The sequence below is a fragment of the Chelonia mydas genome, chromosome 9, assembly GCF_015237465.2.
Source record: "Chelonia mydas isolate rCheMyd1 chromosome 9, rCheMyd1.pri.v2, whole genome shotgun sequence".
Lineage (NCBI taxonomy): Eukaryota > Metazoa > Chordata > Testudines > Cheloniidae > Chelonia > Chelonia mydas.
In genome coordinates, this window is record NC_057855.1 from 55,392,219 (window position 1) to 55,406,965 (window position 14,747).

Here is a 14,747-nt window from a genome sequence, read left to right on the forward strand (position 1 = left end):
CTGAGGCAGGGGTTTGGGCTAGTGAATTCTGCTGGGATCTGCGTGTAAATAATAGAGATGGCAGTTTTCCCTGGCTCTTCTCTGACAGCCCTTTCTCCTGATCCTCTTTCCCTCTCTCATCCTGGGCAGAGCCTCAGCCCTGTGTGCTCCCTGTTATTTACCACCATAGGTCTATTGCTGCATGTATCCCAGAAAGAAATCCAGCAAGGAGGGTTAGGAGCCAGCCATGCCTCAGTACTAGCCATCACCCCACCCTGTTTGTGGCAGAGAGATGGGGAGAATGCGGAGTCATGGGGCCTGGGTCCGGGGCTGCCATCCAGTGGGCAGAAGCTATGGGATCCAGGCTGCTGTGGGATCTAGCAACACCCTGTGCCTGGGTTCAACTGCAAACCAGGCTCCTTCGGAGAAATGGCATTTTCCAGAGAGGCAGAACGGGGCAGGGAGAGTGTAATCAAAATGTCCATCTCGCTGTCCAGGACTGTCTCTGGGTTTGCTTGTTGACTTGTCTATCTGCATTCCATGTTCAGTTTGCCGTGGCAACGTTGTAGGGGCACTGACTAAAAGGCTTTTTGATGAATAAGCATCTTCAAGGGAAGCTGCGGATGGATGTGCATGTTAGAGCCACCCTGTATGGTGGAATGCAGTGTCCCTAGCAGTGCAGCCGTGGTGGATGGTGGGGGAAGATTTTACTCACCAGGGAGAGGTTTTCATTTCTCCTTTGGAAACAGCCTGTTTCCAAAATTTCAAGGGGCTGGGCAGAGAGTTTGGCTGGGAAGCCATGGGTGGGTGTCGGCCATTTTGCAGATTTTCGAGGCTGTGCTGCTGTCATGGTAGGGCTGGCAGCATGTGTGTATTTGTTGGGTGTTAGGAGAAAGAGGGAGGGTGTGTAGTGCTATTCTGCGGTTTGAGCCTGCCCTACCACCTGAGCTGAAAAGGTCAGATGGCTCACAGCCCACGGTCTGTACGTCCTTATCCTCCTAGACAAAGGGAAGAGGGACATGCCCCAGATGGGGGCGTGCCCTGACCTGTCAGAGTCCAGCTTCAAGAATGATCTTGCGCCTCTGGCACTCTGGGTCAGTGGTGGATGGGAGCGTATGGGAGGGGATGCTTCCGGACTTGGAGGGTCAGGGTTCAGAGCATGCTGTCTGCTTTGTCACTCAAGGCCATCTTGGGAACAACATGGCTGCCTGTGGACATAGCTGAGTGCACTGAGCACAGCTAGTGCCTGGGCACACACTGGCGAAGATCTGGTGGGCTGAATTCAGGCTCCTCTCTCTTCTGCTGAGGCCAGGCACAGCTCTGCAGTTGCTGTCTGTAGCTGGGGTGAAGGAGAGCACCAGCTCCTAACAAAGTAATGAGGGGCTGGGAGATGCTATTCTTGCCTGCCCCACTCTGTGAATTTGGGTGTGTCTGACCACTGGGAGCCTAACAACAACAACATAGTATCTGACATTCCTACAGCACTTTCACTCCAAAGCAACCCAAAGAATTCCATAGATTCTACTTTATCTACATATCAGAGGGGTAGCCATGTTAGTCTGTATCCACAAAAACAACGAGGAGTCCGGTAGTCTTTAAGGTGCCAACAGTCCACCGGACTCCTATTGTTTTTACTTTATCTACAGGTGCCATTTACTTTATCTACCTGTAGCTATCAGCTTCAGCCCTGCTGGGAAACAGCCCCATGGAGAGCAAATACTCTCAGGGATCAGATTGCAGGGGGAAAGCAGTAGCAGCAGTCTTAGCAGGCTGCCCCTACAATCACAGAGCATCTGGGTGTTTCTGCTAAAATGCTCCAGACCTGAAGAAGAGCTCTGTGTAGCTCGAAAGCTTGTCCCTTCCACCAACAGAAGTTGGTTCTGTAAAAGATATCACCTACCTACCTTGTCTGTCTCATATCCTGGGACTGATACGGCTACAACAACACTGCTAATAGGATTTAACCTGTCATCATTAGATTTCATTATCAACCCCAACAGAGATGGACGGGCAAGATGATACACATTGGAGCTAGTGGGTCTGCTTTTCTGCAGACTTTGTAAGACAGCCCTTCAGCTCAGCCTTGTCTTCCCTCTCCCTCATATAGCAGTGCTCCCTGGCCTCACTTCTGCAGGGGGTGGGTGAGTAAATGGCTCCTGAAATGCCAGGAAAGGTCATGCTGACACTTTTATTCTTTTGAGGTTTGGCAGTGGCATCAGTGTAATACCATGTTAATTTGAAAAGGTTTATTTCCCAATCAGAAGGGCTGGGTACTGTTTTTCAAATGCTAATGACAGCAGCGTCAGCGCAACACACAAAGTGCTGGCTCAATTCAGTTCCCCTGAATTAGGACAGCAAATGTTTTTGGTTTTAGTGAAGAGGAGATTTAGGCAGTCAGAATGCAACCTCCGAAATGGGAAGTTTGGTTGAGATATCATGGCGCACATGCACGCACACATTACACTAGCATCATTCTAACCCTTGTAATTAGTGTCAGAAGACTTCTAATTACTCCAGCAGGTCATGACCTCAGCCAGCTACTTGGTGCCCTCAGCTGCCACTGGCTCAGATGTAGGTGTGTGTGTGTGGCGGCGGGGGGGGAATGTCTACTCTTAAATCACCAGTGCCACTTCAGGTAAGCCTTGAATTTTTGTTGGAGTTGCCCATCTGCCAACTGACCATACATAGCTTGAGAAAGCTGACAAGAGCACAGCCCCAGGTCCTATGGCTTGGGGGACAAGTAGAAGGTAGAGAGCAGGAAACTTCAAGTACAGCTGGATACAAAGTTCTTGGTAGGCAGCTGATTGGCTGAATGTTAAGTATAAGAAGGGAGGGTGCCCAAAGATGCTCTCTTGACAGATTTCAGCCCTAATTATTTTCCTTTGTTTTTCTGGGAGTCCCTTTTCCTAGTTGCCACTTTTGCTTCTTCCCCCCCACATTCCCTCAGATTGTCACTTCACCAGGACACACAGCACCTGAAGCTTTAGCAGGGCCAAGTAAAGGGCCAAACTTGCAGCCTTTGGCTCCACTGAGTATTGCATCCTCGCACAGCCATTGTGTCCCATGAGGTTCCTGGGTGAGTAAGTGCTAGCCACCATGAGGAAGGGTTGCAGTGGTGGCCCCAAATACCCATTGGTCTATGGTGGCCCCAAATACCCATTTCAGAGCTGGGCCCACTGGATATTTAGCAAATCCCCAACGTGTCTAGTACCTGTGCCTAGAACTAGTGCTACTCTCTGTTGGCATCCACAGGGCTTGTTTTCCCCTGCCTGGTGAGCAGCCCTTCACATCCATGCAAAGGGAATAGAACATGTTACCATTCTGAGCTATGCGTGGGGGTCAGTGACTGCACACGGGCTGGGCAATGGGGACTCAGACCCACAGTGACTTCCTAAGCTATTGTAGATATGGTGAAGCGGGGAGCTGGTGATATCTCCCTCAAAGCCTGTCAGTCCTTCTCTATGCAACAGCTGGAGCAGTGACATCCAGTGACTAAATACTGGGGTCATCTTGAACCACCCACCATAGCTATAGGACTCCATTGGTACCAGTGGGGAATCAGATTCTTGAGGGACCTCATGTATCAATCATAACTTCTCTTGTCCAACATACATAGGAGACCTCCTAGCAAGGCTATTTCTAAACAAGGGGCAAAATATCATCAGCAGAGTGATATCCACTTATACTGTCCATCTGTTGCCTCATGGACCTTGTGCACTTGGTCTGCACTCTGGAGGAGCAGCTGTGTGTCAGGGCTGCCTCATCCTCCACTCCAGGAGAACAAAGCTTTGCTCCGGGGCAGGGGTCTAGTCTCTCTTCTGGTGTCTGCAGTTAGTGAGCCCAGCCCAGCCCTAGTGTAGGTGGGTGTGACTCCACAACTCAAGCATCCTCCATCTTAATTCACTGAGATGGAAGCTGTCCACACTGGGTGTGAACTGGGTGCTGGGTGTCAGGAATCCTGGCATGGCTTTCAGACATAACATTTCCACGGAGCCAGCAGAGGCTCCAAGGTGTTCTCTCAGCTGCATGGCCAGTTTGGACCTTCCGCTGCACCAAAGGACGTGGTGACTGTCTACCCCTTTCAGCAGGGCTGCTGCCAAGCCGAAGTAGTTCGCAGTGAGTGGTAGCCCTCCCCCCTCACCCCCGGCGTGGGAGCCTGTGACCCCACCGCACCCAGCGTGCATTCCTTATGCCGTCTGCCTACACAGCGACAGACTTCCTGCTGGTGCGCTTGGTTTTGAAAGCCCTGAATACATTTGAATTCTCCACAGTGCTGGGCTGGGCTAACTCCTCATTGAGCGGATCAGTGACTGCGCTCACATACACATGCAGCCTTCGTTGAGGAAGCCCCTCTGGACCTGGCTTCCGCCCCATCGACACCCATCTCGGCTACCCTTTTGCTGCTTTAGAGGCATTGTTTTGTTTTTCTTTATGGTCACTGTTGCTGTTGTTCATTTTTCAGCAGCATCTGCCCCAAATGAAACTAGAACAATTGCTGCCCCAGAGAGCCGACAGTGTAACCAGACAAGGGGCAGGAAAGTCACACACCAGTGAAGTGACTTGCCCAATTCACCCAGCAGGCCATTAACCAAGCCAGGATTGGCACTTGCGCCTCCTGTCTGCTGATCCAGTGCCCTGTCCACTAGACCATGCTGCTTCTTTAGTTGCTAGCTGTATTATGGGTGTTTCCAAAGGCTGTAGTCATGTTCAGGGCCAGACTGTGCTAAGAGTTGCACCAACATGCAGTTCCTACCGTGCAGACTGGACAAGCGGGTGACCCCCTATTTATTACCAAAACCTCCGCAGTCCTTCAGTCTTCCTGTCAATTTGTTTAATTATTTTGAATGTTAAGATGGTGTTTTGAATTAACGTCTTATTCATTATATTTGCACATGTTCGTTTTAAATAAATATTTTTTGTTGTATGGAGTAAAACAAAAAGAATGAACACGACAGAGGAAATAATAGAGCCAAATTCACCGTCTCATGCAAGGCTGGCTGCTGTTTGCTCCGGGCTTTGTGTCGCAGAGAAAACCAAAGCAATGAGACGAGAGAGTGTAAGATCCAGGAAATGAAGGAGAGCTGATGCTCGTCACATAGCGGGTCCCAGAGAATAGATGCCATCTAGAGCCAGGACATTGTCATCACAGGACAATGACATCAGCCCACAGTCATCTCTGATGCTGTTTAATTAGGCCCAACAATGGACTGCCCTGTACTCCTTATGCAGTCATCTGTCATGGGAACAAACCCAGAACTAAAGACATTGGGCCAAATGGCTGGCTGGTGTAAACTGGCATTGCTCCACTGGAGGTGATGGCCCTGATCCCCAGCTGGGATAAATGAGTGTCGCTCCTCTGACTTCAGCAGAGCAGAGCTGGTTTACACTAGCTGAGGAGCTGATCACAAATGCCATCCCAGCTGTCATGCTCTCCTTTTACACTGCTCGTTCAAGCAATGTCATGTCACGTGACCTCTGGACTAGTTTTCTGTGTCAGGATGTGGGCAGGGATTTCCGGTGCTTCTGCATCAGTCATTTGTCTCGTAGGCAGGGCTCTTGTGAATCAGGGTGAAATTCACGCAGGGCTAGTGGGAGGCCTTGGCACCAGTTACAGAGCTCTCCGAATAGGGCTCAGCCCCAGAGGTGCATGTCCCCCTGTGTGAGAGCTTTGGATTGGGAAGCCCCAGTAGGAACAGTTCTGGCTGGAACACAAAAAGAGCGCCCCGGTAGTGAGCTCCAAAGCACACCTCTCTCAAAGCTGCTGATTTTTGGACAGCTCCAGAGCATATGCAGGAGGTAGACAAGGGCTGGATCCCCATCCTGCACTTCGCTGTCACTCTAGTGCCTCCCCTAGACATTCCGGTTCAGCTGGGGGCCAATGTATGCAAAAACAAACTTCTGGGTTAAGCGATGTATTCAGAAATCTGAACATCTCATCGTGGTTTCAATGTCGCATGGAGCTGGGGTGGGTTGGGGTGGAGGCAGCTGTGGAAATAAAAGAGCAGGAGCTGTTGTGTTCTGCTGTTGCTGGATTGCAGGGCTGATTCCAGCTCAGCCAACAGAACACAGACTGTATTCAGTTCCAGAAACACCATCCCTGGAATACTGGGGAAGGGGTCCCTGAATGGGGCAGCTGACATTCTGGGTGTAGGGCTTGATCCTGTATTGTTCTGAGTGCTCTACCCCGATCCAGTGAAACACTGAATCACGTGCTTAACTTTAAACACATGAATAGTGCCCTTGACTTCAGTGGGAGTGCTCAAGTGCTTATCTTTAACCATGTTTCCCTGGTTCAGGCAGGGCGTGCTGTATTGCAGTCTGGAGCCCCCAGTGAGTGTCCGTTTAGAAAGGATTGGGTGCATCAGAGTTAAAGATGTTGGTTGCTTAAAGGCAGCGGCCATTGGTTTTGTGGGCTCCTGGTGGTGACAGCCAAGTGATTTCTGGTTCAAGGCTGCAGAAACTGGGCCCTGTGCCTTTTTTGGTCCAACCTCTCCCCCTTACTCCTGATCTCTGTTCCCCTTGCGTTGTCTGCCTCCCATCTGAAAGCGGAGAGCCCAGCATCTGTATGGTGATAAGAGCCACTACTGCCTTAAGCGCTGCACTCAGCTTACTGAATTATTGATTTGGAAAACCGCACTTATTATGGGCTCCTCCGCTTAGAGCAGAGGTGGGTAAACTACGGCCCGCGGGACCCTCCTGCCTGGCCCCTGAGCTCTTGGCCCGGGAGGCTCACTCCTGGCCCCTCCCCCGCAGCCTCAGCTCACTGTGCTGCCGGCACAACGCTCTTGGCGGCAGGGCGGCGAGGTCCTGCTGGGCAGTGCAGCTGCAGAGCCCACAGCTTGACCTGGTGCTCTGTGCTGTGCAGTGGCGTAGCTGGCTCCAGCTGGGCGGCACGGCTGCCTGTCCTGGTGCTCTGGGCGGCATGGCTGTAGCACTGCCAGCCACCAGCACTCCAGGCAGCGTGGTAAGGGGGCAGGGAGCAGCTGGATAGAGGGCTGGGGAGTTCGGGGTGATGGTCAGGGGGGCGGGGGTGTGGTAGGGGTTGGGGTGGTCAGAGGGCAGGGAACAGGGGATTTTAATGGGGGCAGGGGTCCCAGGAAGGCAGTCGGGAAGAGAGGGGGTGTTAGATGGGGCGGTGGGGGGCAGTCAGGGCAGGGGCTCTGGGGTGGTCAGGGAGAAGGGGTAGTTGGATGGGGCAGGGGTCCCGGGGGGCAGTCAGGAATGAGAGGAGAGGCTGGATGCGGCAGCGGGGGGATCCGGGGGTAGTCAGGGAGTGGTGGATGGGGCAGGGGTCCCGGGGCGGGGTCTGTCGGAACAGGGCGGGTTGGATGGGGCAGGAGTCCTGGGGGCGGTCAGGGGGTGAGAAGCAGGGAGGTTGGAAAGGGGGTGGGGGGCCAGGCTACGCCTGGCTGTTTGAGGAGCCACAACCTCCCCAAACTGGCCCTCCATACAATTTCGGAAACCCGATGTGGCCCTCAGGCCAAAAAGTTTGCCCGCCCCTGGCTTAAGAGGCTGGGCAGGAAAGACAGCTGGCTGGATTTTTCCAACTCTGCAAAGATGAGGCCCAGGCACAAAAGAGGGGAAATGATAGAGAGATTTTCACCATTGCCTTTTGAACAGTGTTTGCTGTGAGCACTGTCGGGTGTAGGGCTGTTGAGTCATGCAGCGTTTAGGGGAATTCAGGACTCGGGACCCGAGCTGCATCAGTACCAGGGGAGGAGGAGAGGTGCCTGATGGAGTTAGATGATGGTGTGATTTCTTGTGGAATGGCTGCCTTCCTCAGAGGATGCAATACAGTTGTAAGGAAAGATGAGAGCACTGGCAGGGGTCAGAACAGCTCATCTCTTTGGCATGTGAGAGTGAATTTTCCAGTTAAAGGGGTAGTGGCTGCTGACTCAGCATCTCTCTGTTTCTCTCCCCCCCACCACCACATGTCTCTTAACTGTTGACACAGGACAGTTGTCAGGAAGCAACAGAGGCAGCAAAGACTCTTCTACATGGGAGCTGTTGTCACCCCATCCCAGGGGGGCAGGATGTGAGCTTGCTCCCTTGTTGTGTGCCCCAGCGGGCTGAGCCATGTGGGGTTTATGAGCAGGCAGTGCCATGGATTAAGGAAAAGCTTGTTTGTTAATCCCTCCTAAATTAACTAGATCAAGTAGGATTAATCAGCATGCTTTGATAGGCCAGTTGTTTATCTCCCAGCCATAAAATGTCCCTGTGTCACACAGACACGTCCCTGTCTCAGGCTGTGATTGTGTCAGATCTCATGAGCTAAGCAGGGTGGAGCCTTTTGTGGGCCGAATTGGATGGGTAACCCCTGAGGAAAGCTCATGTGCTTCAGGAAGTGGCCCCTGGGATTCAGGAGGTGGCACGCTGCCCTCCAAGCCGGCACTGAATCGTGCCACCAAAGAGTGCTGGGTCACTGTGCCACTGACAGTGGCACCTTTCAGATTCGACACAGGCCCTGTGCCTGCTTCATCAGTCTCTGTGTTGCCATTCTGCTATGGCCCTTCTTCGCCATGTGGCTGCATCATGGCAAGCAGATGAAAAGGGCTCTCCTCTGAACTGCAGTGTGTGTGTGTATGTGTGTCCCTGTCCTAAAACAGCTGCTAGTAGATGGGATGAGGGCTGTGAGTGACAACCTTTGTTTCCCTCCCTTCACTTCCAAAAGGCATGATCTACCAGTGCAAAAGACAAGGATAGCCTTGTCCAAATCCTATGTACCTGTGGTAGAAGTGGTACAGTACTTGGTTAAATGTACAGTACTGTACCCTCATTGTATTAACTAGAGCTGCTCAACACTTTTCTACAAAACAAAATAAAACAGAATTTTTGGCAAAAAATATCAATTTTAATTTAATTTTTGCAGAGTTTTGTTGAAAAAACAAACCTCCATTTTTTTAAAATACATTTTGCCCAAAATGTTTGTCTGGTTTCACCTAAATTTTCTGAGAGAAAATATGTACCAGAAGATTGCAATGAAAAATTTCTTCTTGAATGAACATTCACAAATTAATTTTTTTTCATTTCCAAAATGTCTGCTCCACAGGAAAATTTTGCTTTTGTCATTTTAAGCCAAACTGTCAATTTTGAACAAAAGTTCAAAATCTACATTTTGAAACAAAACACTTGCTTTTCATTGAAAAAGTCTGTATTTGTCATTTCAGTAATTCTGAATCAACTTTTTTCCCAGCTTTTCATTATGTGATGTTTTTCCCAGCTTTTCATTTTGATGTTTCATGCTGATTCAGCACAAAAAAACTGCAAACTGTCGGCCACCTCACGGACAATTGCCCAATCTGTGCTAATTCTGGAGGTATGACAGCCATTCACACAGCTACCCCGTCAGCTCTGGACTGGTCAAGAGACCTTAAGATCCAACTGTAGTCACAGCATTGCTTTCACTGTTCCACTATCACCGGGCAGAAGAAGAAGCAGCAGCACAAAAATTAATGTTGAAACACTGGAATTTCCTCTGAGAGGGGAATTCCATTTTCCAACCAGCTACAGTTTTGGTTTTTTGATGAAAAGTTAATATTTCAGTGAAAACTTTTTTTAATAAAAAATGTTTTCAGGGAAAACAAATAAATTTCCTGGCCAGCTCTCATATTAGCACAGGACCAAATCTTGATATCCTTCCTCTGTTCTTCTCCAGGCCTTACTCAGTCAAATTTTTGTTTGAAACAAATGGGAATTTTGACTAGTGTAAGGACTGGGTAAAAACCAAGTAAGAATTGCAGGACTTGATGCATCTATTTTAAATATAACTTTAACAGCATGTGAATTAAAATATGAATTTTAACATACTTAAACTGTAATTTTAATTCTTTCTTGCTCTCTAAGATATGAGATCAACTGTTTTCTATACCACATGTAGGATATTCTACAGACCACATGCATGTTTTATATTATTTCAAATAAAGGGGTGATACACAGGAAATTTGTTTGTTCAAAGTCAGGAAACATAGTGGCAGTATCTGACTCACCCAGCCCTAAAGAAGCTTTTCACTCCGATTTCAATCAATCTTGTAGGGCCATCCACGATAGTTCATACAATTTTAATTCTGAGCTGTTTATCTTTTTATGGGTGTGGCCCTACCAAATGTTTGTCAGGTCCTCCTTTCTTATAGGCCTACCTATCAACTGTGCACTGTCCATGATCATCCCCTACAAACCAGTTTATTTCCAGTTAAAGAAGTTGGCACAAAATTTTCCACATCCTCGTTGTAGTGTGGGGCCCAAAACCAGAAACAGTACTCCAGATAAGGCCTCACCGATGCTGAATAGAGGGGAAGATCACGTCCCTCGATCTGCTGGCAATGCCCCTATTTATACAGCCCAAAATGCTGTTAGCCTTCTTGGCAACAAGGGCACACTGCTGATTCATATCCAGCTTCTCGTCCACTGTAACCCCTAGGTCCTTTTCTGCAGAACTGCTGCCTCGCCATTCGATCCCTAGTCTGTAGTGGTGCATGGGATTCTTCCGTCCTAAGTGCAGGACTCTGCACTTGTCCTTGTTGAACCTCATCAGATTCCTTTTGGCCCAATCCTCTAATTTGTCTAGGTCTCTCTGTATCCTATCCCTACCCTCCAGTGTATCTACCGCTCCTCCCAGTTTAGTGTCACCTGCAAACTTGCTGGGGTTGCAATCCATGCCATCCTCCAGATCGCTAATGAAGATATTGAACAAAACCGGCCCCAGGACCGACCCTTGGGGCACTCCACTCGATACTGACTGCCAACTAGACAGGGAGCCATTGATCACGACCCCTTGAGCCTGATGATCTAGCCAGCTTTCTATCCACCTTATAGTCTATTCATCCAGCCCATACTTCTTTAACTTGAAGAATAAGAACAAGAATACTGTGGGAGACTGTCAAAAGCTTTGCTAAAGTCAAGGAACAACACAACCATTGTTTTCCCCTCATCCACAGAGCCTGGTCACTTTCCTCTAAGTGCTTCAGAATTGATTCCTTTAGGACCTGCTCCATGATTTTTCCAGGGACTGAGGTGAGGCTGACTGGCCTGTATTTCCCAGGATCCTCCTCCTTCCCTTTTTTAAAGATGGGCACTACATTAGCCTTTTTCAAATCATCCGGGACCTCCCCCAATCGCCATGAGCTTTCAAAGATAATGGCCAATGGCTCTGCAATCACATCCGCCAACTTCTTTAGCATCTTCGGATGCAGTGCATCTGACTCCATGGACTTGTGCACATCCAGCTTTTCTAAATAATCCCAAACCACTTCTTTCTCCACAGAGGGCTGGTCACCTCCTCCCCATGCTGTACTGCCCAGGGCAGTAGTCTGGGAGTTGACCTTGTTCGTGAAGACAGAGGCAAAATAAGCATTGAGTACATTAGTTTTTTCCACATTCTCTGTCACTAGGTTGACTCCCTCATTCAGTAAGGGGCCCATACTTTCCTTGACTTCCTTCTTGTTGTTAACATACCTGAAGAAACCCTTCTTGTTACTCTTAACCTCTCTTGCGAGTTGCAACTCCAATTGTGATTTGGCCTTCCTGATTTCACTCCTGCATGCCTGAGCAATATTTTTATACTCCTCCCTAATCATTTGTCCAATCTTCCACTTCTTGTAAGCTTCTTTTTTGTGCTTAAGATCAGCAAGGATTTCACTGTTAAGCCAAGCTGGTTGCCTGCCATATTTACTATTCTTTCTACACATCGGGATGGCTTGTTCCTATAACCTCATTAAGGATGCTTTAAAATACAGCCAGTTCTCCTGGACTCCTTTCCCCCTCATGTTATTCTCCCAGGGGATCCTGCCCATCAGTTCCCTGAGGGAATCAAAGTCTGCTTTTCTGAAGTCCAGGGTCCATATTCTGCTGCTCTCCTTTCTTCCTTGTGTCAGGATCCTGAACTTGACCATCTCATGGTCACTGCCTCCCAGGTTCCCATCAACTTTTGCTTCCCCTACTAATTCTTCCCAGTTTGTGAGCAGCAGGTCAAGAAGAGCTCTGCCCCTAGTTGGTTCCTCCAGGACTTGCACCAGGAAATTATCCCCTACACTTTCCAAAAACTTCCTGGATTGTCTGTATTGCTCTCCCAGCAGATATCGGGGTGATTGAAGTCCCCCAGGAGAACCAGAGCTTGTGATCTAGTAACTTCCATTGGTTGCCTGAAGATAGCCTCGTCCACCTCATCCCTGATCCGGTGGTCTATAGCAGACTCCCACGACGACATCACTCTTTGTTGCTCACGCTTCTAAACTTAATCCAGAGACACTCAGGTTTTTCTGCAGTTTCATACCGGAGCTCTGAGCAGTCATACTGCTCTCTTACATACAATGCAACTCCCCACCTTTTCTGCCCTGCATGTCCTTCCTGAGCAGTTTATATCCATCCATGACAGTACTCCAGTCATGTGAGGTTTTCCCACCAAGTCTCTGTGATTCCAATCACATCATAATTCTTTGACTGTGCTAGAACTTACAGTCCTCCTTGCTTGTTTCCCAGGGTCCTTGCACTTGTGTATAGGCACTTAAGATAACTTCCTGATCGTCCTGCTTTCTCAGTATGAGGCAGGAGTCTTCCTCTCTCATGCTCTCCTGCTCATGCTTCCTCCCGGTATCCCACTTCCCCACTTACCTCAGGGCTTTGGTCTCCTTCCTCCGGTGAACCTAGTTTAAAGCCCTCCTCACTAGGTTAGCCAGCCTGATTGTGAAGATGCTTTTTCCTCTCTTCGTTAGGTGGAGCCCCTCTCTGCCTAGCTCTCCTCCTTCTTGGAACACCATCCCATGGTCAAAGAATCCAAAGCCTTCTCTCCAACACCACCTGCATAGCCATTCGTTGACTTCCACGATTCGACTGTCTCTACCCGGGCCTTTTCCTTCCACAGGGAGGGTGGACGAGAACAGCACTTGTGCCTCAAACTCCTTTATCCTTCTTCCCAGAGCCACGTAGTTTGCAGTGATCCGCTCAAGGTCATTCTTGGCAGTATCATTGGTGTCCATGTGGAGAAGCAGGAAGGGGTCGTGATCCGAGGGCTTGATGAGTTTCTGCAGTCTCTCCATCACATTGTGAATCCTAGCTCCTGGTAAGCAGCACACTTCTTGGTTTTCCCGGTCAGGGCAGCAGATAGATGACTCAGTCCCCCTGAGGAGGGAGTCCCTGACCACCACCACCAGCCTCCTTCTCTTGGGAGTGGTGGTCACAGAACCCCTAGGACAGGGCATCTCATGCCTTCGAATTGGAGTCTCCTTCTGCTTCCTTCCCTCAGATGTGTCATCTACTCCATGCTCTGCATTAGTACCTGTGTAGAGAACATGAAAATGGTTGCTCACCTGTATCTGCAGTGCTGGTACATGGATGCTACTCTTTTCTTCTTCTGGAGGTCACATACTGCCAATTTTCTTCTCTGTCTTACTGTCCCTGCTGTGCAGCCTGCTCTGATTCTTCAGAATATTGTGCCCGCAGAAGCATATCCTGACGTCTGTCCAGGAAATATTCTTTTTCTTTTATGCAACACAGGGTTGATACTTGTTTCTCCAGTCCTTGAACCTTCTCTTCCAATATGGAGACCAGCTTGCACTTTGTACGGACAAAGTCGCTTCTGTCCTGTGGAAGAAAGATAAACATGGCACATCCTGTGCAGGTCACAACAGCTGATCACTCTGGCCATCCATATTACACCTTCCTTCTAAGAGCTTCCTTAGCTGTTGCAGTTACTACTCAGAGAAGCGTGTAAGATGAAAGACTCAGTGCGCTCTCCCAAGGCGAACTCCCAGGTAAACTCCCTCTGTTTGCCTCTCTGCTGTTTGCCCATCAATCAGTTACTCTCTGTGAACAGCCTTCATTTCCCCTCCATAAGTGTCTCAGAGGTGGTATTTTTTAGGTCTAAGTAGTACTAGTGTAGAAATGACTTGTACCTTGATTGAACAGTGCTATTGTGGCAGTAGCCTTTTTTCTTTCCTACAGTAAGAGGACTAATAGTCTCCCTAGTATCCTTTTAGTTCTTGCTTAGTGTAATACATCACTCAGTGGAAGAAAAGACCCAGCTTTTGGCAGATACGGCAAAACAAGTTGGTTTGTTTAGCAACAAGGGGAAGACAAAACATATGGCTATCAATGTCCCAAAAGCAACCATTAGAGTAAAAGGAGAAACCCTGGAAGAAGTAAGTCATTTTACCTGTCTAGACGGAGATGAGTAATTATGGTGAAATTGTGCTAGATGTTAAGCAACAAATATCAAAAGCAGCAAACAGCTTGCATGAGCTTGAAAAGATTTGGAATAGTAGCATGATTGGCACTGACTCACCAATACAATTTTTTAACATTGGCATCATGTCTGTCCTCCTTTATGGAGCAGAGTCATGAGATCAGTTCATTCTAAAGTAAATGCTTGCAGAAGATCTTTCAGAGTCCATTGGAAAGAGTTTCTTGCAACATCAGACATTCTTGAGCAAACCAACCTAAAGCATCAAATATGATAAGGAGGCGACTATGGACATGCTTTAAGGATGCCCCCAACACATTTTTCATGTCAAGTGACAATACGGACACCACGTGGGAAGAGAAAGAGGGTGACCTAGAGGAATATTATGCAGAAGAGCAGAGACAGACTCCAAATCCATCAACATGACACCCAGAAGCCTGAATGGACTAGCTCAAGACTGAAATATGTGGCAGAAAATGAACACCGTCTGTGAGGCTATGGGAGGATGAAGAGGAAGTAAGAGGGAAAGGGCTATCCGTGGTGATGACTCAAGGAGCAGTGTGATAAGGAGTTACACAACGAGAGATACATGGTG

The 14,747-nt window shown here is 48.8% G+C and overlaps 1 protein-coding gene across 1 annotated transcript in view; it reads left to right on the top strand.

Annotated features, from left to right (window-relative positions):
- Window positions 1-14,747, top strand: part of KIF1A (kinesin family member 1A) — a 218,167-nt gene that overhangs the window by 756 nt on the left and 202,664 nt on the right.